This window comes from Triturus cristatus, chromosome 10 (genome assembly GCF_964204655.1).
Source record: "Triturus cristatus chromosome 10, aTriCri1.1, whole genome shotgun sequence".
Classification (NCBI taxonomy): Eukaryota; Metazoa; Chordata; class Amphibia; order Caudata; family Salamandridae; genus Triturus; species Triturus cristatus.
In genome coordinates this window covers 854290203-854313885 of record NC_140593.1, presented here as the reverse complement: position 1 = coordinate 854313885, position 23683 = coordinate 854290203, and the positions used below count along the sequence as shown (strand labels likewise).

The 23683-nt window shown below is 47.1% G+C and overlaps 19 non-coding genes across 19 annotated transcripts; all 19 read left to right on the top strand.

The window, feature by feature from the left end:
* Positions 1-233: 233 nt before the first annotated feature.
* TRNAL-CAA (transfer RNA leucine (anticodon CAA)) lies at positions 234-345 on the top strand. Its single transcript has 2 exons — positions 234-271; positions 300-345. It is a non-coding gene; the product is annotated as a tRNA-Leu (tRNA).
* A 2356-nt stretch (positions 346-2701) lies between these two features.
* On the top strand, positions 2702-2774 carry TRNAV-AAC (transfer RNA valine (anticodon AAC)). Its single transcript has one exon. It is a non-coding gene; the product is annotated as a tRNA-Val (tRNA).
* A 1337-nt stretch (positions 2775-4111) lies between these two features.
* TRNAP-CGG (transfer RNA proline (anticodon CGG)) lies at positions 4112-4183 on the top strand. The gene has a single exon. It is a non-coding gene; the product is annotated as a tRNA-Pro (tRNA).
* A 385-nt stretch (positions 4184-4568) lies between these two features.
* TRNAV-UAC (transfer RNA valine (anticodon UAC)) lies at positions 4569-4641 on the top strand. The gene has a single exon. It is a non-coding gene; the product is annotated as a tRNA-Val (tRNA).
* Positions 4642-5900: 1259 nt separating this feature from the next.
* On the top strand, positions 5901-6012 carry TRNAL-CAA (transfer RNA leucine (anticodon CAA)). The gene is made up of 2 exons: positions 5901-5938; positions 5967-6012. It is a non-coding gene; the product is annotated as a tRNA-Leu (tRNA).
* Positions 6013-6949: 937 nt separating this feature from the next.
* On the top strand, positions 6950-7021 carry TRNAP-CGG (transfer RNA proline (anticodon CGG)). The gene has a single exon. It is a non-coding gene; the product is annotated as a tRNA-Pro (tRNA).
* A 385-nt stretch (positions 7022-7406) lies between these two features.
* TRNAV-UAC (transfer RNA valine (anticodon UAC)) lies at positions 7407-7479 on the top strand. Its single transcript has one exon. It is a non-coding gene; the product is annotated as a tRNA-Val (tRNA).
* Positions 7480-8378: 899 nt separating this feature from the next.
* TRNAV-AAC (transfer RNA valine (anticodon AAC)) lies at positions 8379-8451 on the top strand. Its single transcript has one exon. It is a non-coding gene; the product is annotated as a tRNA-Val (tRNA).
* Positions 8452-10247: 1796 nt separating this feature from the next.
* TRNAV-UAC (transfer RNA valine (anticodon UAC)) lies at positions 10248-10320 on the top strand. The gene has a single exon. It is a non-coding gene; the product is annotated as a tRNA-Val (tRNA).
* Positions 10321-11219: 899 nt separating this feature from the next.
* TRNAV-AAC (transfer RNA valine (anticodon AAC)) lies at positions 11220-11292 on the top strand. Its single transcript has one exon. It is a non-coding gene; the product is annotated as a tRNA-Val (tRNA).
* Positions 11293-11580: 288 nt separating this feature from the next.
* Positions 11581-11692, top strand: TRNAL-CAA (transfer RNA leucine (anticodon CAA)). The gene is made up of 2 exons: positions 11581-11618; positions 11647-11692. It is a non-coding gene; the product is annotated as a tRNA-Leu (tRNA).
* Positions 11693-12629: 937 nt separating this feature from the next.
* On the top strand, positions 12630-12701 carry TRNAP-CGG (transfer RNA proline (anticodon CGG)). Its single transcript has one exon. It is a non-coding gene; the product is annotated as a tRNA-Pro (tRNA).
* A 385-nt stretch (positions 12702-13086) lies between these two features.
* Positions 13087-13159, top strand: TRNAI-UAU (transfer RNA isoleucine (anticodon UAU)). The gene has a single exon. It is a non-coding gene; the product is annotated as a tRNA-Ile (tRNA).
* An 899-nt stretch (positions 13160-14058) lies between these two features.
* On the top strand, positions 14059-14131 carry TRNAV-AAC (transfer RNA valine (anticodon AAC)). The gene has a single exon. It is a non-coding gene; the product is annotated as a tRNA-Val (tRNA).
* A 2767-nt stretch (positions 14132-16898) lies between these two features.
* On the top strand, positions 16899-16971 carry TRNAV-AAC (transfer RNA valine (anticodon AAC)). The gene has a single exon. It is a non-coding gene; the product is annotated as a tRNA-Val (tRNA).
* Positions 16972-17259: 288 nt separating this feature from the next.
* TRNAL-CAA (transfer RNA leucine (anticodon CAA)) lies at positions 17260-17371 on the top strand. The gene is made up of 2 exons: positions 17260-17297; positions 17326-17371. It is a non-coding gene; the product is annotated as a tRNA-Leu (tRNA).
* Positions 17372-18308: 937 nt separating this feature from the next.
* Positions 18309-18380, top strand: TRNAP-CGG (transfer RNA proline (anticodon CGG)). The gene has a single exon. It is a non-coding gene; the product is annotated as a tRNA-Pro (tRNA).
* Positions 18381-19279: 899 nt separating this feature from the next.
* TRNAP-AGG (transfer RNA proline (anticodon AGG)) lies at positions 19280-19351 on the top strand. Its single transcript has one exon. It is a non-coding gene; the product is annotated as a tRNA-Pro (tRNA).
* Positions 19352-22117: 2766 nt separating this feature from the next.
* TRNAP-AGG (transfer RNA proline (anticodon AGG)) lies at positions 22118-22189 on the top strand. The gene has a single exon. It is a non-coding gene; the product is annotated as a tRNA-Pro (tRNA).
* Positions 22190-23683: the final 1494 nt, after the last annotated feature.

Below are 23683 nucleotides of genomic sequence, written 5' to 3'. Positions count from 1 at the left end.
TGCAAGCTTAAGAAGCGGTCCTTGAACCCAGCGAACCGTGGGAAACTTCCTTTACTTTTGCAAGACGAAACAAAGTAATCCGCATCCATCAGTGGTCGCTCTTGTGCCTAGCTTTTTTTTTGTCATGCCATGTTGTATTGTGGGGTCTTTACACTTGTGACATTGCCGTGAACGTTGTAAGTGCAAACATTGGCAGGTGCAGTCAGAAGAGTCAGATCTGTGCACCCAGGGCTGTCAGGATGGCCGAGTGGTCTAAGGCGCCAGACTCAAGAGAGCTTGATCTTCAGTGCAACTGAGACTTCTGGTCTCCTCATGGAGGCGTGGGTTCAAATCCCACTTCTGACAGGTTTCTTTTACACCCTTAAATCGTCCTGTTTTTTGCAGTGCATTCCCCACACACCACAATCTTTGCACGGACCTGTAACATATGACGAGAAATCCACCAACGATCAGGCTGGGCCCTCAATCACAATTCCATGTATTCCTGGAAGGGACACCTCAGGCACACCTTCCGTTAAATTTGCACTCCATCACACAAACTGCCGTGCTGGTTTCTCATTAAGCGGTTGATCCCATCTTTGTTGTGAGGCTCTCCTGCCACCTTTTGGGCGGAGAAGGCACTGTCCCTGCAACAACACAGGCAGACATGTTCAACAGGGCTTCCTGGTTATGTGGGAGGAGCAGATTGTCATTGGTCCCCCCTTGCGAATTTTAATTTACATAAGGAAGACAGAGAGGTAGCTGGGAGTAGGCAGTACACACGGACATTGAACTTTATCTTGTGATTTGCAGCCAATTCTAGATTGAGGCAGGAGGAAAGGAGGTGACTTGCCCAAAAATGGCCATCCTGTGAATTCAGCCACCCTGGGGCTCCCAGGTTAGTGTTTCAGTCCTGCGAGCCACTCATATAAATCTCGCCTGATCGAGCGCTGAGTGAGCGTGTTTGAATCCAAGAATCAAATGCCTCTGTCTTAGGAGCAAGAATTGGCAGGCCCTCCCTTGCATCTGGGGTGGAAGTCTATGGGGCAAGTGTCCAGGACTTGCAGAGGAGTACAAGTGCCAGAAAGTGCCTGCAGTTCTCATCAGCGCCTTTTTTCTGCTCTCTGGCAGCTAGGATATCGACTGATCCCTTCCTTGCAAGAGTGAAAAAAACAACACCTTGAGAGAAAACATGACTTTGTGTGGTTCACATAGAGAGAGTGCAGCCAAATAGCCCTGCTTTGTTTCTGAAAGACGCATCAGAAATTGCTTAAAATGCCGACTGGGGAATCAGGCTCGTTGGTCTAGGGGTATGATTCTCGCTTCGGGTGCGAGAGGTCCCTGGTTCAAATCCCGACCGAGCCCATGCTGTGGAATTATTTTTAGGCTGCTTATTATATAGGGCCATTTCTTCTTTTCAATGCTATAAGACGCCGTGTATGGTGAGAAAGTTCCTTTCCCTCTACGCTATTTCCCACTTTTGACGTATAGAATTTCAGTGCCGGACTTCTTTGCAACTGCTTTTCTGGGGTGGACCATCAGTGTAGGAAAATTAAATGCAAAGTGTTTTTCTAGTATGGTTTCAGGTATGGTTTTAAAATCGCCTTTTGGAATAAAAGTGGTCCTCGTTCCTTTCTTCCAAAGAAAGAGATCGGGTAAGGAGGGTCCAACTTTGAGCTTCATGGACATTGGCCCTTGGTCTGTGCATTCCAGCCCACTACATGCCAAGAAGATTCCTGCAAGCGTGTCTGTTTCTGTAGTGTAGTGGTTATCACGTTCGCTTTACACGCAAAAGGTCCCGGGTTCGAGACCGGGCAGAAACAGCAGCTTTCTGTTTTTCACACAGTTTGCATTTACTCTCTCAACTTATAGGAAAGCTGAGATAATGGAAGCTGTCTATCCCTCACCAGCGTGACGTACTGTGCTCCAGGGGCATCAGTGACAGCTCAAAAAGAGAAGTGACGATAGTTTGCGCTATTCGTTTGCACGTCCTTGTGTACTTAAGGTTGGGCCTACTTCATGAAAGCAAGGCATGAGAGCAGAAATGGTTTTATTGACCTCACCGAGAGCATACACCTAGAACAAACAAAATGTCTGAAGGATAGAGGCATTTTCATTTCTTGTTCGATGACGGCCATGGAAAAGACAGCAACCATATTGCAGAAGAGAGCAGCATGTGCAGTTGCTTGCTTTGGGTGAAGCATTCACTAACTCGCTGCCAATAACCCCCGGAGCCGGTGCGAAAGGCGACTCTTGTGTGCCTCGGCTCGTAGGTCTAGGGGTATGATTCACGCTTAGGGTGCGAGAGGTCCCGGGTTCAAATCCCGGACGAGCCCTTTTTCAGAGGAAAACATACGAATCCTACTCAAAACTCACAATGCCTGACTATTTCTCATTACACTCGCCGCATTGTTGCACAAAATATTTTGAACCTCATAAGAAACATGGATCACCCTGCTTTTTCTGCCTTCATGCTTAGTCTGTGTGTGTCCCAGGTGATGCTTTCCCAAGCTGTACTTGCTGGCATTTAGGCATCAGATATTTGTCTGTCGATGCCTGCATAAGTCAATTTTTAATACGTCTAATTGCAAGCATGTTGGCTGATATCTCTGCAGTTTTCACACTTGCTCCTCGCTTTCTGAGTGGCTGCTGATACAGCAGAATAGAAGTAGAGAGAATCCTTGAGAGGAACCTTGCTCTAACAGTAAAACACAGCAAGTGAGTTTCTGTAGTGTAGTGGTCATCACGTTCGCCTAACACGCGAAAGGTCCCCGGTTCGAGACCGGGCAGAAACACTGTGTATGAGCTGCTTTTATGTGCACCCTCTAAAACCTTATCATCTCAATGCAAGCTTAAGAAGAGGCGGTCCTTGAACCCAGCGAGCCGTGGGAAACTTCCTTTACTTTTGCAAGACGAAACAAAGTAATCCGCATCCATCAGTGGTCGCTCTTGTGCCTAGCTTTTTTTTGTCATGCCATGTTGTATTGTGGGGTCTTTACACTTGTGACATTGCTGTGAACGTTGTAAGTGCAAACATTGGCAGGTGCAGTCAGAAGAGTCAGATCTGTGCACACCCAGGGCTGTCAGGATGGCCGAGTGGTCTAAGGCGCCAGACTCAAGAGAGCTTGATCTTCAGTGCAACTGAGACTTCTGGTCTCCTCATGGAGGCATGGGTTCAAATCCCACTTCTGACAGGTTTCTTTTACACCCTTAAATCGTCCTGTTTTTTGCAGTGCATTCCCCACACACCACAATCTTTGCACGGACCTGTAACATATGACGAGAAATCCACCAACGATCAGGCTGGGCCCTCAATCACAATTCCATGTATTCCTGGAAGGGACACCTCAGGCACACCTTCTGTTAAATTTGCACTCCATCACACAAACTGCCGTGCTGGTTTCTCATTAAGCAGTTGATCCCATCTTTGTTGTGAGGCTCTCCTGCCACCTTTTGGGCGGAGAAGGCACTGTCCCTGCAACAACACAGGCAGACATGTTCAACAGGGCTTCCTGGTTATGTGGGAGGAGCAGATTGTCATTGGTCCCCCCTTGCGAATTTTAATTTACATAAGGAAGACAGAGAGGTAGCTGGGAGTAGGCAGTACACACGGACATTGAACTCTATCTTGTGATTTGCAGCCAATTCTAGATTGAGGCAGGAGGAAAGGAGGTGACTTGCCCAAAAATGGCCATCCTGGGAATTCAGCCACCCTGGGGCTCCGAAGGTTAGTGTTTCAGTCCTGCGAGCCACTCATATAAATCTCGCCTGATCGAGCCTGATCGAGCGCTGAGTGAGCGTGTTTGAATCCAAGAATCAAATGCCTCTGTCTTAGGAGCAAGAATTGGCAGGCCCTCCCTTGCATCTGGGGTGGAAGTCTATGGGGCAAGTGTCCAGGAATTGCAGAGGAGTATAAGTGCCAGAAAGTGCCTGCAGTTGTCATCAGCGTCTTTTTTCTGTTCTCTGGCAGCTAGGATATCGACTGATCCCTTCCTTGCAAGAGTGAAAAAAACAACACCTTGAGAGAAAACATGACTTTGTGTGGTTCACATAGAGAGAGAGCAGCCAAATAGCCCTGCTTTGTTTCTGAAAGACGCATCAGAAATTGCATAAAATGCCGACTGGGGAATCAGGCTCGTTGGTCTAGGGGTATGATTCTCGCTTCGGGTGCGAGAGGTCCCGGGTTCAAATCCCGGACGAGCCCATGCTGTGGAATTATTTTTAGGCTGCTTATTATATAGGGCCATTTCTTCTTTTCAATGCTATAAGATGCCGTGTATGGTGAGAAAGTTCCTTTCCCTCTACGCTATTTCCCACTTTTGGCGTATAGAATTTCAGTGCCGGACTTCTTTGCAACTGCTTTTCTGGGGTGGACCATCAGTGTAGGAAAATTAAATGCAAAGTGTTTTTCTAGTGTGGTTTCAGGTATGGTTTTAAAATCGCCTTTTGGAATAAAAGTGGTCCTCGTTCCTTTCTTCCAAAGAAAGAGATCGGGTAAGGAGGGTCCAACTTTGAGCTTCATGGACATTGGCCCTTGGTCTGTGCATTCCAGCCCACTACATGCCAAGAAGATTCCTGCAAGCGTGTCTGTTTCTGTAGTGTAGTGGTTATCACGTTCGCTTTACACGCGAAAGGTCCCTGGTTCGAGACCGGGCAGAAACAGCAGCTTTCTGTTTTTCACACAGTTTGCATTTACTCTCTCAACTTATAGGAAAGCTGAGATAATGGAAGCTGTCTATCCCTCACCAGCGTGACGTACTGTTCTCCAGGGGCATCAGTAACAGCTCAAAAAGAGAAGTGACAATAGTTTGCGCTATTCGTTTGCACGTCCTTGTGTACTGAAGGTTGGGCCTACTTCATGAAAGCAAGGCATGAGAGCAGAAATGGTTTTATTGACCTCACCGAGAGCATACACCTAGAACAAACAAAATGTCTGAAGGATAGAGGCATTTTCATTTCTTGTTCGATGACGGCCATGGAAAAGACAGCAACCATATTGCAGAAGAGAGCAGCATGTGCAGTTGCTTGCTTTGGGTGAAGCATTCACTAACTCGCTGCCAATAACCCCCGGAGCCGGTGCAAAAGGCCACTCTTGTGTGCCTCGGCTCGTTGGTCTAGGGGTATGATTCTCGCTTAGGGTGCAAGAGGTCCCGGGTTCAAATCCCGGACGAGCCCTTTTTCAGAGGTAAACATACGAATCCTACTCAAAACTCACAATGCCTGACTATTTCTCATTACACTCGCCGCATTGTTGCACAAAATATTTTGAACCTCATAAGAAACATGGATCACCATACTTTTTCTGCCTTCATGCTTAGTCTGTGTGTGTCCCAGGTGATGCTTTCCCAAGCTGTACTTGCTGGCATTTAGGCATCAGATATTTGTCTGTCGATGCCTGCATAAGTCAATTTTTAATACGTCTAATTGCAAGCATGTTGGCTGATATCTCTGCAGTTTTCACACTTGCGCCTCGCTTTCTGAGTGGCTGCTGATACAGCAGAATAGAAGTAGAGAGAATCCTTGAGAGGAACCTTGCTCTAACAGTAAAACACAGCAAGTGAGTTTTTTTAGTATAGTGGTCATCACGTTCGCCTAACACGCGAAAGGTCCCCGGTTCGAGACCGGGCAGAAACACTGTGCATGAGCTGCTTTTATGTGCACCGTCTAAAACCTTATTATCTCAATGCAAGCTTAAGAAGAGGCGGTCCTTGATCCCAGCGAGCCGTGGGAAACTTCCTTTACTTTTGCAAGACGAAACAAAGTAATCCGCATCCATCAGTGGTCGCTCTTGTGCCTAGCTTTTTTTTGTCATGCCATGTTGTATTGTGGGGTCTTTACACTTGTGACATTGCTGTGAACGTTGTAAGTGCAAACATTGGCAGGTGCAGTCAGAAGAGTCAGATCTGTGCACACCCAGGGCTGTCAGGATGGCCGAGTGGTCTAAGGCGCCAGACTCAAGAGAGCTTGATCTTCAGTGCAACTGAGACTTCTGGTCTCCTCATGGAGGCGTGGGTTCAAATCCCACTTCTGACAGGTTACTTTTACACCCTTAAATCGTCCTGTTTTTTGCAGTGCATTCCCCACACACCACAATCTTTGCACGGACCTGTAATATATGACGAGAAATCCACCAAGGATCAGGCTGGGCCCTCAATCACAATTCCATGTATTCCTGGAAGGGATACCTCAGGCACACCTTCCGTTAAATTTGCACTCCATCACACAAACTGCCGTGCTGGTTTCTCATTAAGCAGTTGATCCCATCTTTGTTGTGAGGCTCTCCTGCCACCTTTTGGGCGGAGAAGGCACTGTCCCTGCAACAACACAGGCAGACATGTTCAACAGGGCTTCCTGGTTATGTGGGAGGAGCAGATTGTCATTGGTCCCCCCTTGCGAATTTTAATTTACATAAGGAAGACAGAGAGGTAGCTGGGAGTAGGCAGTACACACAGACATTGAACTCTATCTTGTGATTTGCAGCCAATTCTAGATTGAGGCAGGAGGAAAGGAGGTGACTTGTCCAAAAATGGCCATCCTGGGAATTCAGCCACCCTGGGGCTCCCAGGTTAGTGTTTCAGTCCTGCGAGCCACTCATATAAATCTCGCCTGATCGAGCCTGATCGAGCGCTGAGTGAGCGTGTTTGAATCCAAGAATCAAATCCCTCTGTCTTAGGAGCAAGAATTGGCAGGCCCTCCCTTGCATCTGGGGTGGAAGTCTATGGGGCAAGTGTCCAGGACTTGCAGAGGAGTACAAGTGCCAGAAAGTGCCTGCAGTTCTCATCAGGGTCTTTTTTCTGTTCTCTGGCAGCTAGGATATCGACTGATCCCTTCCTTGCAAGAGTGAAAAAAACAACACCTTGAGAGAAAACATGACTTTGTGTGGTTCACATAGAGAGAGAGCAGCCAAATAGCCCTGCTTTGTTTCTGAAAGACGCATCAGAAATTGCATAAAATGCCAACTGGGGAATCAGGCTCGTTGGTCTAGGGGTATGATTCTCGCTTCGGGTGCGAGAGGTCCCGGGTTCAAATCCCGGACGAGCCCATGCTGTGGAATTAGTTTTAGGCTGCTTATTATATAGGGCCATTTCTTCTTTTCAATGCTATAAGACGCCGTGTATGGTGAGAAAGTTCCTTTCCCTCTACGCTATTTCCCACTTTTGGCGTATAGAATTTCAGTGCCGGACTTCTTTGCAACTGCTTTTCTGGGGTGGACCATCAGTGTAGGAAAATTAAATGCAAAGTGTTTTTCTAGTGTGGTTTCAGGTATGGTTTTAAAATCGCCTTTTGGAATAAAAGTGGTCCTCGTTCCTTTCTTCCAAAGAAAGAGATCGGGTAAGGAGGGTCCAACTTTGAGCTTCATGGACATTGGCCCTTGGTCTGTGCATTCCAGCCCACTACATGCCAAGAAGATTCCTGCAAGCGTGTCTGTTTCTGTAGTGTAGTGGTTATCACGTTCGCTTTACACGCGAAAGGTCCCTGGTTAGAGACCGGGCAGAAACAGCAGCTTTCTGTTTTTCACACAGTTTGCATTTACTCTCTCAACTTATAGGAAAGCTGAGATAATGGAAGCTGTCTATCCCTCACCAGCGTGATGTACTGTGCTCCAGGGGCATCAGTGACAGCTCAAAAAGAGAAGTGACGATAGTTTGCGCTATTCGTTTGCACGTCCTTGTGTACTGAAGGTTGGGCCTACTTCATGAAAGCAAGGCATGAGAGCAGAAATGGTTTTATTGACCTCACCGAGAGCATACACCTAGAACAAACAAAATGTCTGAAGGATAGAGGCATTTTCATTTCTTGTTCGATGACGGCCATGGAAAAGACAGCAACCATATTGCAGAAGAGAGCAGCATGTGCAGTTGCTTGCTTTGGGTGAAGCATTCAATAACTCACTGCCAATAACCCCCGGAGCCGGTGCGAAAGGCGACTCTTGTGTGCCTCGGCTCGTAGGTCTAGGGGTATGATTCACGCTTAGGGTGCGAGAGGTCCCGGGTTCAAATCCCGGACGAGCCCTTTTTCAGAGGAAAACATACGAATCCTACTCAAAACTCACAATGCCTGACTATTTCTCATTACACTCGCCGCATTGTTGCACAAAATATTTTGAACCTCATAAGAAACATGGATCACCATGCTTTTTCTGCCTTCATGCTTAGTCTGTGTGTGTCCCAGGTGATGCTTTCCCAAGCTGTACTTGCTGGCATTTAGGCATCAGATATTTGTCTGTCGATGCCTGCATAAGTCAATTTTTAATACGTCTAATTGCAAGCATGTTGGCTGATATCTCTGCAGTTTTCACACTTGCTCCTCGCTTTCTGAGTGGCTGCTGATACAGCAGAATAGAAGTAGAGAGAATCCTTGAGAGGAACCTTGCTCTAACAGTAAAACACAGCAAGTGAGTTTCTGTAGTATAGTGGTCATCACGTTCGCCTAACACGCGAAAGGTCCCCGGTTCGAGACCGGGCAGAAACACTGTGCATGAGCTGCTTTTATGTGCACCCTCTAAAACCTTATTATCTCAATGCAAGCTTAAGAAGAGGCGGTCCTTGAACCCAGCGAGCCGTGGGAAACTTCCTTTACTTTTGCGAGACGAAACAAAGTAATCCGCATCCATCAGTGGTCGCTCTTGTGCCTAGCTTTTTTTTTTTATCATGCCATGTTGTATTGTGGGGTCTTTACACTTGTGACATTGCTGTGAACGTTGTAAGTGCAAACATTGGCAGGTGCAGTCAGAAGAGTCAGATCAGTGCACACCCAGGGCTGTCAGGATGGCCTAGTGGTCTAAGGCGCCAGACTCAAGAGAGCTTGATCTTCAGTGCAACTGAGACTTCTGGTCTCCTCATGGAGGCGTGGGTTCAAATCCCACTTCTGACATGTTTCTTTTACACCCTTAAATCGTCCTGTTTTTTGCAGTGCATTCCCCACACACCACAATCTTTGCACGGACCTGTAACATATGACGAGAAATCCACCAAGGATCAGCCTGGGCCCTCAATCACAATTCCATGTATTCCGGGAAGGGATACCTCAGGCACACCTTCCGTTAAATTTGCACTCAATCACACAAACTGCCGTGCTGGTTTCTCATTAAGCAGTTGATCCCATCTTTGTTGTGAGGCTCTCCTGCCACCTTTTGGGCGGAGAAGGCACTGTCCCTGCAACAACACAGGCAGACATGTTCAACAGGGCTTCCTGGTTATGTGGGAGGAGCAGATTGTCATTGGTCCCCCCTTGCGTATTTTAATTTACATAAGGAAGACAGAGAGGTAGCTGGGAGTAGGCAGTACACACGGACATGGAACTTTATCTTGTGATTTGCAGCAAATTCTAGATTGAGGCAGGAGGAAAGGAGGTGACTTGCCCAAAAATGGCCATCCTGGGAATTCAGCCACCCTGGGGCTCCCAGGTTAGTGTTTCAGTCCTGCGAGCCACTCATATAAATCTCGCCTGATCGAGCCTGATCGAGCGCTGAGTGAGCGTGTTTGAATCCAAGAATCAAATGCCTCTGTCTTAGGAGCAAGAATTGGCAGGCCCTCCCTTGCATCTGGGGTGGAAGTCTATGGGGCAAGTGTCCAGGACTTGCAGAGGAGTACAAGTGCCAGAAAGTGCCTGCAGTTCTCATCAGCGTCTTTTTTCTGTTCTCTGGCAGCTAGGATATCGACTGATCCCTTCCTTGCAAGAGTGAAAAAAACAACACCTTGAGAGAAAACATGACTTTGTGTGGTTCACATAGAGAGAGAGCAGCCAAATAGCCCTGCTTTGTTTCTGAAAGACGCATCAGAAATTGCATAAAATGCCGACTGGGGAATCAGGCTCATTGGTCTAGGGGTATGATTCTCGCTTCGGGTGCGAGAGGTCCCGGGTTCAAATCCCGGACGAGCCCATGCTGTGGAATTAGTTTTAGGCTGCTTATTATATAGGGCCATTTCTTCTTTTCAATGCTATAAGACGCCGTGTATGGTGAGAAAGTTCCTTTCCCTCTACGCTATTTCCCACTTTTGGCGTATAGAATTTCAGTGCCGGACTTCTTTGCAACTGCTTTTCTGGGGTGGACCATCAGTGTAGGAAAATTAAATGCAAAGTGTTTTTCTAGTGTGGTTTCAGGTATGGTTTTAAAATCGCCTTTTGGAATAAAAGTCGTCCTCGTTCCTTTCTTCCAAAGAAAGAGATCGGGTAAGGAGGGTCCAACTTTGAGCTTCATGGACATTGGCCCTTGGTCTGTGCATTCCAGCCCACTACATGCCAAGAAGATTCCTGCAAGCGTGTCTGTTTCTGTAGTGTAGTGGTTATCACATTTGCTTTACACGCGAAAGGTCCCTGGTTCGAGACCGGGCAGAAACAGCAGCTTTCTGTTTTTCACACAGTTTGCATTTACTCTCTCAATTTATAGGAAAGCTGAGATAATGGAAGCTGTCTATCCCTCACCAGCGTGATGTACTGTGCTCCAGGGGCATCAGTGACAGCTCAAAAAGAGAAGTGACGATAGTTTGCGCTATTCGTTTGCACGTCCTTGTGTACTGAAGGTTGGGCCTACTTCATGAAAGCAAGGCATGAGAGCAGAAATGGTTTTATTGACCTCACCAAGAGCATACACCTAGAACAAACAAAATGTCTGAAGGATAGAGGCATTTTCATTTCTTGTTCGATGACGGCCATGGAAAAGACAGCAACCATATTGCAGAAGAGAGCAGCATGTGCAGTTGCTTGCTTTGGGTGAAGCATTCACTAACTCGCTGCCAATAACCCCCGGAGCCGGTGCGAAAGGCAACTCTTGTGTGCCTCGGCTCGTAGGTCTAGGGGTATGATTCACGCTTAGGGTGCGAGAGGTCCCGGGTTCAAATCCCGGACGAGCCCTTTTTCAGAGGAAAACATACGAATCCTACTCAAAACTCACAATGCCTGACTATTTCTCATTACACTCGCCGCATTGTTGCACAAAATATTTTGAACCTCATAAGAAACATGGATCACCATGCTTTTTCTGCCTTCATGCTTAGTCTGTGTGTGTCCCAGGTGATGCTTTCCCAAGCTGTACTTGCTGGCATTTAGGCATCAGATATTTGTCTGTCGATGCCTGCATAAGTCAATTTTTAATACGTCTAATTGCAAGCATGTTGGCTGATATCTCTGCAGTTTTCACACTTGCTCCTCGCTTTCTGAGTGGCTGCTGATACAGCAGAATAGAAGTAGAGAGAATCCTTGAGAGGAACCTTGCTCTAACAGTAACACACAGCAAGTGAGTTTCTGTAGTGTAGTGGTCATCACGTTCGCCTAACACGCGAAAGGTCCCCGGTTCGAGACCGGGCAGAAACACTGTGCATGAGCTGCTTTTATGTGCACCCTCTAAAACCTTATTATCTCAATGCAAGCTTAAGAAGAGGCAGTCCTTGAACCCAGCGAGCCGTGGGAAACTTCCTTTACTTTTGCAAGACGAAACAAAGTAATCCGCATCCATCAGTGGTCGCTCTTGTGCCTAGCTTTTTTTTTGTCATGCCATGTTGTATTGTGGGGTCTTTACACTTGTGACATTGCTGTGAACGTTGTAAGTGCAAACATTGGCAGGTGCAGTCAGAAGAGTCAGATCTGTGCACAACCAGGGCTGTCAGGATGGCCGAGTGGTCTAAGGCGCCAGACTCAAGAGAGCTTGATCTTCAGTGCAACTGAGACTTCTGGTCTCCTCATGGAGGCGTGGGTTCAAATCCCACTTCTGACAGGTTTCTTTTACACCCTTAAATCGTCCTGTTTTTTGCAGTGCATTCCCCACACACCATAATCTTTGCACGGACCTGTAACATATGATGAGAAATCCACCAACGATCAGGCTGGGCCCTCAATCACAATTCCATGTATTCCTGGAAGGGACACCTCAGGCACACCTTCTGTTAAATTTGCACTCCATCACACAAACTGCCGTGCTGGTTTCTCATTAAGCAGTTGATCCCATCTTTGTTGTGAGGCTCTCCTGCCACCTTTTGGGCGGAGAAGGCACTGTCCCTGCAACAACACAGGCAGACATGTTCAACAGGGCTTCCTGGTTATGTGGGAGGAGCAGATTGTCATTGGTCCCCCCTTGCGAATTTTAATTTACATAAGGAAGACAGAGAGGTAGCTGGGAGTAGGCAGTACACACGGACATTGAACTCTATCTTGTGATTTGCAGCCAATTCTAGATTGAGGCAGGAGGAAAGGAGGTGACTTGCCCAAAAATGGCCATCCTGGGAATTCAGCCACCCTGGGGCTCCCAGGTTAGTGTTTCAGTCCTGCGAGCCACTCATATAAATCTCGCCTGATCGAGCCTGATCGAGTGCTGAGTGAGCGTGTTTGAATCCAAGAATCAAATGCCTCTGTCTTAGGAGCAAGAATTGGCAGGCCCTCCCTTGCATCTGGGGTGGAAGTCTATGGGGCAAGTGTCCAGGACTTGCAGAGGAGTATAAGTGGCAGAAAGTGCCTGCAGTTCTCATCAGCGTCTTTTTTCTGTTCTCTGGCAGCTAGGATATCGACTGATCCCTTCCTTGCAAGAGTGAAAAAAATAACACCTTGAGAGAAAACATGACTTTGTGTGGTTCACATAGAGAGAGAGCAGCCAAATAGCCCTGCTTTGTTTCTGAAAGACGCATCAGAAATTGCATAAAATGCCGACTGGGGAATCAGGCTCGTTGGTCTAGGGGTATGATTCTCGCTTCGGGTGCGAGAGGTCCCGGGTTCAAATCCCGGACGAGCCCATGCTGTGGAATTATTTTTAGGCTGCTTATTATATAGGGCCATTTCTTCTTTTCAATGCTATAAGACGCCGTGTATGGTGAGAAAGTTCCTTTCCCTCTACGCTATTTCCCACTTTTGGCGTATAGAATTTCAGTGCCGGACTTCTTTGCAACTGCTTTTCTGGGGTGGACCATCAGTGTAGGAAAATTAAATGCAAAGTGTTTTTCTAGTGTGGTTTCAGGTATGGTTTTAAAATCGCCTTTTGGAATAAAAGTGGTCCTCGTTCCTTTCTTCCAAAGAAAGAGATCGGGTAAGGAGGGTCCAACTTTGAGCTTCATGGACATTGGCCCTTGGTCTGTGCATTCCAGCCCACTACATGCCAAGAAGATTCCTGCAAGCGTGTCTGTTTCTGTAGTGTAGTGGTTATCACGTTCGCTTTATACGCGAAAGGTCCCTGGTTCGAGACTGGGCAGAAACAGCAGCTTTCTGTTTTTCACACAGTTTGCATTTACTCTCTCAACTTATAGGAAAGCTGAGATAATGGAAGCTGTCTATCCCTCACCAGCGTGAAGTACTGTTCTCCAGGGGCATCAGTGACAGCTCAAAAAGAGAAGTGACGATAGTTTGCGCTATTCGTTTGCACGTCCTTGTGTACTGAAGGTTGGGCCTACTTCATGAAAGCAAGGCATGAGAGCAGAAATGGTTTTATTGACCTCACCGAGAGCATACACCTAGAACAAACAAAATGTCTGAAGGATAGAGGCATTTTCATTTCTTGTTCGATGATGGCCATGGAAAAGACAGCAACCATATTGCAGAAGAGAGCAGCATGTGCAGTTGCTTGCTTTGGGTGAAGCATTCACTAACTCGCTGCCAATAACCCCCGGAGCCGGTGCGAAAGGCGACTCTTGTGTGCCTCGGCTCGTAGGTCTAGGGGTATGATTCACGCTTAGGGTGCGAGAGGTCCCGGGTTCAAATCCCGGACGAGCCCTTTTTCAGAGGAAAACATACGAATCCTACTCAAAACTCACAATGCCTGACTATTTCTCATTACACTCGCCGCATTGTTGCACAAAATATTTTGAACCTCATAACAAACATGGATCACCATGCTTTTTCTGCCTTCATGCTTAGTCTGTGTGTGTCCCAGGTGATGCTTTCCCAAGCTGTACTTGCTGGCATTTAGGCATCAGATATTTGTCTGTCGATGCCTGCATAAGTCAATTTTTAATACGTCTAATTGCAAGCATGTTGGCTGATATCTCTGCAGTTTTCACACTTGCTCCTCGCTTTCTGAGTGGCTGCTGATACAGCAGAATAGAAGTAGAGAGAATCCTTGAGAGGAACCTTGCTCTAACAGTAAAACACAGCAAGTGAGTTTCTGTAGTATAGTGGTCATCACGTTCGCCTAACACGCGAAAGGTCCCCGGTTCGAGACCGGGCAGAAACACTGTGCATGAGCTGCTTTTATGTGCACCCTCTAAAACCTTATTATCTCAATGCAAGCTTAAGAAGAGGCGGTCCTTGAACCCAGCGAGCCGTGGGAAACTTCCTTTACTTTTGCGAGACGAAACAAAGTAATCCGCATCCATCAGTGGTCGCTCTTGTGCCTAGCTTTTTTTTTTATCATGCCATGTTGTATTGTGGGGTCTTTACACTTGTGACATTGCTGTGAACGTTGTAAGTGCAAACATTGGCAGGTGCAGTCAGAAGAGTCAGATCAGTGCACACCCAGGGCTGTCAGGATGGCCTAGTGGTCTAAGGCGCCAGACTCAAGAGAGCATGATCTTCAGTGCAACTGAGACTTCTGGTCTCCTCATGGAGGCGTGGGTTCAAATCCCACTTCTGACAGGTTTCTTTTACACCCTTAAATCGTCCTGTTTTTTGCAGTGCATTCCCCACACACCACAATCTTTGCACGGACCTGTAACATATGACGAGAAATCCACCAAGGATCAGGCTGGGCCCTCAATCACAATTTCATGTATTCCAGGAAGGGATACCTCAGGCACACCTTCCGTTAAATTTGCACTCAATCACACAAACTGCCGTGCTGGTTTCTCATTAAGCAGTTGATCCCATCTTTGTTGTGAGGCTCTCCTGCCACCTTTTGGGCGGAGAAGGCACTGTCCCTGCAACAACACAGGCAGACATGTTCAACAGGGCTTCCTGGTTATGTGGGAGGAGCAGATTGTCATTGGTCCCCCCTTGCGTATTTTAATTTACATAAGGAAGACAGAGAGGTAGCTGGGAGTAGGCAGTACACACGGACATTGAACTTTATCTTGTGATTTGCAGCAAATTCTAGATTGAGGCAGGAGGAAAGGAGGTGACTTGCCCAAAAATGGCCATCCTGGGAATTCAGCCACCCTGGGGCTCCCAGGTTAGTGTTTCAGTCCTGCGAGCCACTCATATAAATCTCGCCTGATCGAGCCTGATCGAGCGCTGAGTGAGCGTGTTTGAATCCAAGAATCAAATGCCTCTGTCTTAGGAGCAAGAATTGGCAGGCCCTCCCTTGCATCTGGGGTGGAAGTCTATGGGGCAAGTGTCCAGGACTTGCAGAGGAGTACAAGTGCCAGAAAGTGCCTGCAGTTCTCATCAGCGTCTTTTTTCTGTTCTCTGGCAGCTAGGATATCGACTGATCCCTTCCTTGCAAGAGTGAAAAAAACAACACCTTGAGAGAAAACATGACTTTGTGTGGTTCACATAGAGAGAGAGCAGCCAAATAGCCCTGCTTTGTTTCTGAAAGACGCATCAGAAATTGCATAAAATGCCGACTGGGGAATCAGGCTCATTGGTCTAGGGGTATGATTCTCGCTTCGGGTGCGAGAGGTCCCGGGTTCAAATCCCGGACGAGCCCATGCTGTGGAATTAGTTTTAGGCTGCTTATTATATAGGGCCATTTCTTCTTTTCACTGCTATAAGACGCCGTGTATGGTGAGAAAGTTCCTTTCCCTCTACGCTATTTCCCACTTTTGGCGTATAGAATTTCAGTGCCGGACTTCTTTGCAACTGCTTTTCTGGGGTGGACCATCAGTGTAGGAAAATTAAATGCAAAGTGTTTTTCTAGTGTGGTTTCAGGTATGGTTTTAAAATCGCCTTTTGGAATAAAAGTCGTCCTCGTTCCTTTCTTCCAAAGAAAGAGATCGGGTAAGGAGGGTCCAACTTTGAGCTTCATGGACATTGGCCCTTGGTCTGTGCATTCCAGCCCACTACATGCCAAGAAGATTCCTGCAAGCGTGTCTGTTTCTGTAGTGTAGTGGTTATCACATTTGCTTTACACGTGAAAGGTCCCTGGTTCGAGACCGGGCAGAAACAGCAGCTTTCTGTTTTTCACACAGTTTGCATTTACTCTCTCAATTTATAGGAAAGCTGAGATAATGGAAGCTGTCTATCCCTCACCAGCGTGATGTACTGTGCTCCAGGGGCATCAGTGACAGCTCAAAAAGAGAAGTGACGATAGTTTGCGCTATTCGTTTGCACGTCCTTGTGTACTGAAGGTTGGGCCTACTTCATGAAAGCAAGGCATGAGAGCAGAAATGGTTTTATTGACCTCACCAAGAGCATACACCTAGAACAAACAAAATGTCTGAAGGATAGAGGCATTATCATTTCTTGTTCGATGACGGCCATGGAAAAGACAGCAACCATATTGCAGAAGAGAGCAGCATGTGCAGTTGCTTGCTTTGGGTGAAGCATTCACTAACTCGCTGCCAATAACCCCCGGAGCCGGTGCGAAAGGCAACTCTTGTGTGCCTCGGCTCGTAGGTCTAGGGGTATGATTCACGCTTAGGGTGCGAGAGGTCCCGGGTTCAAATCCCGGACGAGCCCTTTTTCAGAGGAAAACATACGAATCCTACTCAAAACTCACAATGCCTGACTATTTCTCATTACACTCGCCGCATTGTTGCACAAAATATTTTGAACCTCATAAGAAACATGGATCACCATGCTTTTTCTGCCTTCATGCTTAGTCTGTGTGTGTCCCAGGTGATGCTTTCCCAAGCTGTACTTGCTGGCATTTAGGCATCAGATATTTGTCTGTCGATGCCTGCATAAGTCAATTTTTAATACGTCTAATTGCAAGCATGTTGGCTGATATCTCTGCAGTTTTCACACTTGCTCCTCGCTTTCTGAGTGGCTGCTGATACAGCAGAATAGAAGTAGAGAGAATCCTTGAGAGGAACCTTGCTCTAACAGTAAAACACAGCAAGTGAGTTTCTGTAGTGTAGTGGTCATCACGTTCGCCTAACACGCGAAAGGTCCCCGGTTCGAGACCGGGCAGAAACACTGTGCATGAGCTGCTTTTATGTGCACCCTCTAAAACCTTATTATCTCAATGCAAGCTTAAGAAGAGGCGATCCTTGAACCCAGCGAGCCGTGGGAAACTTCCTTTACTTTTGCAAGACGAAACAAAGTAATCCGCATCCATCAGTGGTCGCTCTTGTGCCTAGCTTTTTTTTTGTCATGCCATGTTGTATTGTGGGGTCTTTACACTTGTGACATTGCTGTGAACGTTGTAAGTGCAAACATTGGCAGGTGCAGTCAGAAGAGTCAGATCTGTGCACACCCAGGGCTGTCAGGATGGCCGAGTGGTCTAAGGCGCCAGACTCAAGAGAGCTTGATCTTCAGTGCAACTGAGACTTCTGGTCTCCTCATGGAGGCGTGGGTTCAAATCCCACTTCTGACAGGTTTCTTTTACACCCTTAAATCGTCCTGTTTTTTGCAGTGCATTCCCCACACACCATAATCTTTGCACGGACCTGTAACATATGATGAGAAATCCACCAACGATCAGGCTGGGCCCTCAATCACAATTCCATGTATTCCTGGAAGGGACACCTCAGGCACACCTTCTGTTAAATTTGCACTCCATCACACAAACTGCCGTGCTGGTTTCTCATTAAGCAGTTGATCCCATCTTTGTTGTGAGGCTCTCCTGCCACCTTTTGGGCGGAGAAGGCACTGTCCCTGCAACAACACAGGCAGACATGTTCAACAGGGCTTCCTGGTTATGTGGGAGGAGCAGATTGTCATTGGTCCCCCCTTGCGAATTTTAATTTACATAAGGAAGACAGAGAGGTAGCTGGGAGTAGGCAGTACACACGGACATTGAACTCTATCTTGTGATTTGCAGCCAATTCTAGATTGAGGCAGGAGGAAAGGAGGTGACTTGCCCAAAAATGGCCATCCTGGGAATTCAGCCACCCTGGGGCTCCCAGGTTAGTGTTTCAGTCCTGCGAGCCACTCATATAAATCTCGCCTGATCGAGCCTGATCGAGTGCTGAGTGAGCGTGTTTGAATCCAAGAATCAAATGCCTCTGTCTTAGGAGCAAGAATTGGCAGGCCCTCCCTTGCATCTGGGGTGGAAGTCTATGGGGCAAGTGTCCAGGACTTGCAGAGGAGTATAAGTGCCAGAAAGTGCCTGCAGTTCTCATCAGCGTCTTTTTTCTGTTCTCTGGCAGCTAGGATATCGACTGATCCCTTCCTTGCAAGAGTGAAAAAAACAACACCTTGAGAGAAAACATGACTTTGTGTGGTTCACATAGAGAGAGAGCAGCCAAATAGCCCTGCTTTGTTTCTGAAAGACGCATCAGAAATTGCATAAAATGCCGACTGGGGAATCAGGCTCGTTGGTCTAGGGGTATGATTCTCGCTTCGGGTGCGAGAGGTCCCGGGTTCAAATCCCGGACGAGCCCATGCTGTGGAATTATTTTTAGGCTGCTTATTATATAGGGCCATTTCTTCTTTTCAATGCTATAAGACGCCGTGTATGGTGAGAAAGTTCCTTTCCCTCTACGCTATTTCCCACTTTTGGCGTATAGAATTTCAGTGCCGGACTTCTTTGCAACTGCTTTTCTGGGGTGGACCATCAGTGTAGGAAAATTAAATGCAAAGTGTTTTTCTAGTGTGGTTTCAGGTATGGTTTTAAAATCGCCTTTTGGAATAAAAGTGGTCCTCGTTCCTTTCTTCCAAAGAAAGAGATCGGGTAAGGAAGGTCCAACTTTGAGCTTCATGGACATTGGCCCTTGGTCTGTGCATTCCAGCCCACTACATGCCAAGAAGATTCCTGCAAGCGTGTCTGTTTCTGTAGTGTAGTGGTTATCACGTTTGCTTTATACGCGAAAGGTCCCTGGTTCGAGACTGGGCAGAAACAGCAGCTTTCTGTTTTTCACACAGTTTGCATTTACTCTCTCAACTTATAGGAAAGCTGAGATAATGGAAGCTGTCTATCCCTCACCAGCGTGAAGTACTGTTCTCCAGGGGCATCAGTGACAGCTCAAAAAGAGAAGTGACGATAGTTTGCGCTATTCGTTTGCACGTCCTTGTGTACTGAAGGTTGGGCCTACTTCATGAAAGCAAGGCATGAGAGCAGAAATGGTTTTATTGACCTCACCGAGAGCATACACCTAGAACAAACAAAATGTCTGAAGGATAGAGGCATTTTCATTTCTTGTTCGATGATGGCCATGGAAAAGACAGCAACCATATTGCAGAAGAGAGCAGCATGTGCAGTTGCTTGCTTTGGGTGAAGCATTCACTAACTCGCTGCCAATAACCCCCGGAGCCGGTGCAAAAGGCCACTCTTGTGTGCCTCGGCTCGTTGGTCTAGGGGTATGATTCTCGCTTAGGGTGCGAGAGGTCCCGGGTTCAAATCCCGGACGAGCCCTTTTTCAGAGGTAAGCATACGAATCCTACTCAAAACTCACAATGCCTGACTATTTCTCATTACACTCGCCGCATTGTTGCACAAAATATTTTGAACCTCATAAGAAACATGGATCACCATACTTTTTCTGCCTTCATGCTTAGTCTGTGTGTGTCCCAGGTGATGCTTTCCCAAGCTGTACTTGCTGGCATTTAGGCATCAGATATTTGTCTGTCGATGCCTGCATAAGTCAATTTTTAATACGTCTAATTGCAAGCATGTTGGCTGATATCTCTGCAGTTTTCACACTTGCTCCTCGCTTTCTGAGTGGCTGCTGATACAGCAGAATAGAAGTAGAGAGAATCCTTGAGAAGAACCTTGCTCTAACAGTAAAACACAGCAAGTGAGTTTCTGTAGTGTAGTGGTCATCACGTTCGCCTAACACGCGAAAGGTCCCCGGTTCGAGACCGCGCAGAAACACTGTGCATGAGCTGCTTTTATGTGCACCCTCTAAAACCTTATTATCTCAATGCAAGCTTAAGAAGAGGCGGTCCTTAAACCCAGCGAGCCGTGGGAAACTTCCTTTACTTTTGCAAGACGAAACAAAGTAATCCGCATCCATCAGTGGTCGCTCTTGTGCCTAGCTTTTTTTTGTCATGCCATGTTGTATTGTGGGGTCTTTACACTTGTGACATTGCTGTGAACGTTGTAAGTGCAAACATTGGCAGGTGCAGTCAGAAGAGTCAGATCTGTGCACACCCAGGGCTGTCAGGATGGCCGAGTGGTCTAAGGCACCAGACTCAAGAGAGCTTGATCTTCAGTGCAACTGAGACTTCTGGTCTCCTCAAGGAGGCGTGGGTTCAAATCCCACTTCTGACAGGTTTCTTTTACACCCTTAAATCGTCCTGTTTTTTGCAGTGCATTCCCCACACACCACAATCTTTGCACGGACCTGTAACATATGACGAGAAATCCACCAAGGATCAGGCTGGGCCCTCAATCACAATTCCATGTATTCCTGGAAGGGACACCTCAGGCACACCTTCCGTTAAATTTGCACTCCATCACACAAACTGCCGTGCTGGTTTCTCATTAAGCAGTTGATCCCATCTTTGTTGTGAGGCTCTCCTGCCACCATTTGGGCGGAGAAGGCACTGTCCCTGCAACAACACAGGCAGACATGTTCAACATGGCTTCCTGGTTATGTGGGAGGAGCAGATTGTCATTGGTCCCCCCTTGCGAATTTTAATTTACATAAGGAAGACAGAGAGGTAGCTGGGAGTAGGCAGTACACACGGACATTGAACTCTATCTTGTGATTTGCAGCCAATTCTAGATTGAGGCAGGAGGAAAGGAGGTGACTTGCCCAAAAATGGCCATCCTGGGAATTCAGCCACCCTGGGGCTCCCAGGTTAGTGTTTCAGTCCTGCGAGCCACTCATATAAATCTCGCCTGATCGAGCCTGATCGAGCGCTGAGTGAGCGTGTTTGAATCCAAGAATCAAATGCCTCTGTCTTAGGAGCAAGAATTGGCAGGCCCTCCCTTGCATCTGGGGTGGAAGTCTATGGGGCAAGTGTCCAGGACTTGCAGAGGAGTACAAGTGCCAGAAAGTGCCTGCAGTTCTCATCAGCGCCTTTTTTCTGCTCTCTGGCAGCTAGGATATCGACTGATCCCTTCCTTGCAAGAGTGAAAAAAACAACACCTTGAGAGAAAACATGAATTTGTGTGGTTCACATAGAGAGAGAGCAGCCAAATAGCCCTGCTTTGTTTCTGAAAGACGCATCAGAAATTGCTTAAAATGCCGACTGGGGAATCAGGCTCATTGGTCAAGGGGTATGATTCTCGCTTCGGGTGCGAGACGTCCCGGGTTCAAATCCCGGACGAGCCCATGCTGTGGAATTATTTTTAGGCTGCTTATTATATAGGGCCATTTCTTCTTTTCAATGCTATAAGACGCCGTGTATGGTGAGAAAGTTCCTTTCCCTCTACGCTATTTCCCACTTTTGGCGTATAGAATTTCAGTGCCGGACTTCTTTGCAACTGCTTTTCTGGGGTGGACCATCAGTGTAGGAAAATTAAATGCAAAGTGTTTTTCTAGTGTGGTTTCAGGTATGGTTTTAAAATCGCCTTTTGGAATAAAAGTGGTCCTCGTTCCTTTCTTCCAAAGAAAGAGATCGGGTAAGGAGGGTCCAACTTTGAGCTTCATGGACATTGGCCCTTGGTCTGTGCATTCCAGCCCACTACATGCCAAGAAGATTCCTGCAAGCGTGTCTGTTTCTGTAGTGTAGTGGTTATCACGTTTGCTTTACACGCGAAAGGTCCCTGGTTCGAGACTGGGCAGAAACAGCAGCTTTCTGATTTTCACACAGTTTGCATTTACTCTCTCAACTTATAGGAAAGCTGAGATAATGGAAGCTGTCTATCCCTCACCAGCGTGACGTACTGTTCTCCAGGGGCATCAGTGACAGCTCAAAAAGAGAAGTGACGATAGTTTGTGCTATTCATTTGCACGTCCTTGTGTACTGAAGGTTGGGCCTACTTCATGAAAGCAAGGCATGAGAGCAGAAATGGTTTTATTGACCTCACCGAGAGCATACACCTAGAACAAACAAAATGTCTGAAGGATAGAGGCATTTTCATTTCTTGTTCGATGACGGCCATGGAAAAGACAGCAACCATATTGCAGAAGAGAGCAGCATGTGCAGTTGCTTGCTTTGGGTGAAGCATTCACTAACTCGCTGCCAATAACCCCCGGAGCCAGTGCAAAAGGCCACTCTTGTGTGCCTCGGCTCGTTGGTCTAGGGGTATGATTCTCGCTTAGGGTGCGAGAGGTCCTGGGTTCAAATCCCGGACGAGCCCTTTTTCAGAGGTAAACATACGAATCCTACTCAAAACTCACAATGCCTGACTATTTCTCATTACACTCGCCGCATTGTTGCACAAAATATTTTGAACCTCATAAGAAACATGGATCACCATACTTTTTCTGCCTTCATGCTTAGTCTGTGTGTGTCCCAGGTGATGCTTTCCCAAGCTGTACTTGCTGGCATTTAGGCATCAGATATTTGTCTGTCGATGCCTGCATAAGTCAATTTTTAATACGTCTAATTGCAAGCATGTTGGCTGATATCTCTGCAGTTTTCACACTTGCTCCTCGCTTTCTGAGTGGCTGCTGATACAGCAGAATAGAAGTAGAGAGAATCCTTGAGAGGAACCTTGCTCTAACAGTAAAACACAGCAAGTGAGTTTCTGTAGTGTAGTTGTCATCACGTTCGCCTAACACGCGAAAGGTCCCTGGTTCGAGACCGGGCAGAAACACTGTGCATGAGCTGCTTTTATGTGCACCCTCTAAAACATTATTATCTCAATGCAAGCTTAAGAAGAGGCGGTCCTTGAACCCAGCGAGCCGTGGGAAACTTCCTTTACTTTTGCAAGACGAAACAAAGTAATCCGCATCCATCAGTGGTCGCTCTTGTGCCTAGATTTTTTTTGTCATGCCATGTTGTATTGTGGGGTCTTTACACTTGTGACATTGCTGTGAACGTTGTAAGTGCAAACATTGGCAGGTGCAGTCAGAAGAGTCAGATCTGTGCACACCCAGTGCTGTCAGGATGGCCGAGTGGTCTAAGGCACCAGACTTAAGAGAGCTTGATCTTCAGTGCAACTGAGACTTCTGGTCTCCTCATGGAGGCGTGGGTTCAAATCCCACTTCTGACAGGTTTCTTTTACACCCTTAAATCGTCCTGTTTTTTGCAGTGCATTCCCCACACACCACAATCTTTGCACGGACCTGTAACATATGACGAGAAATCCACCAAGGATCAGGCTGGGCCCTCAATCACAATTCCATGTATTCCTGGAAGGGATACCTCAGGCACACCTTCCGTTAAATTTGCACTCCATCACACAAACTGCCGTGCTGGTTTCTCATTAAGCAGTTGATCCCATCTTTGTTGTGAGGCTCTCCTGCCACCTTTTGGGCGGAGAAGGCACTGTCCCTGCAACAACACAGGCAGACATGTTCAACAGGGCTTCCTGGTTATGTGGGAGGAGCAGATTGTCATTGGTCCCCCCTTGCGAATTTTAATTTACATAAGGAAGACAGAGAGGTAGCTGGGAGTAGGCAGTACACACGGACATTGAACTCTATCTTGTGATTTGCAGCCAATTCTAGATTGAGGCAGGAGGAAAGGAGGTGACTTGCCCAAAAATGGCCATCCTGGGAATTCAGCCACCCTGGGGCTCCCAGGTTAGTGTTTCAGTCCTGCGAGCCACTCATATAAATCTCGCCTGATTGAGCCTGATCGAGCGCTGAGTGAGCGTGTTTGAATCCAAGAATCAAATGCCTCTGTC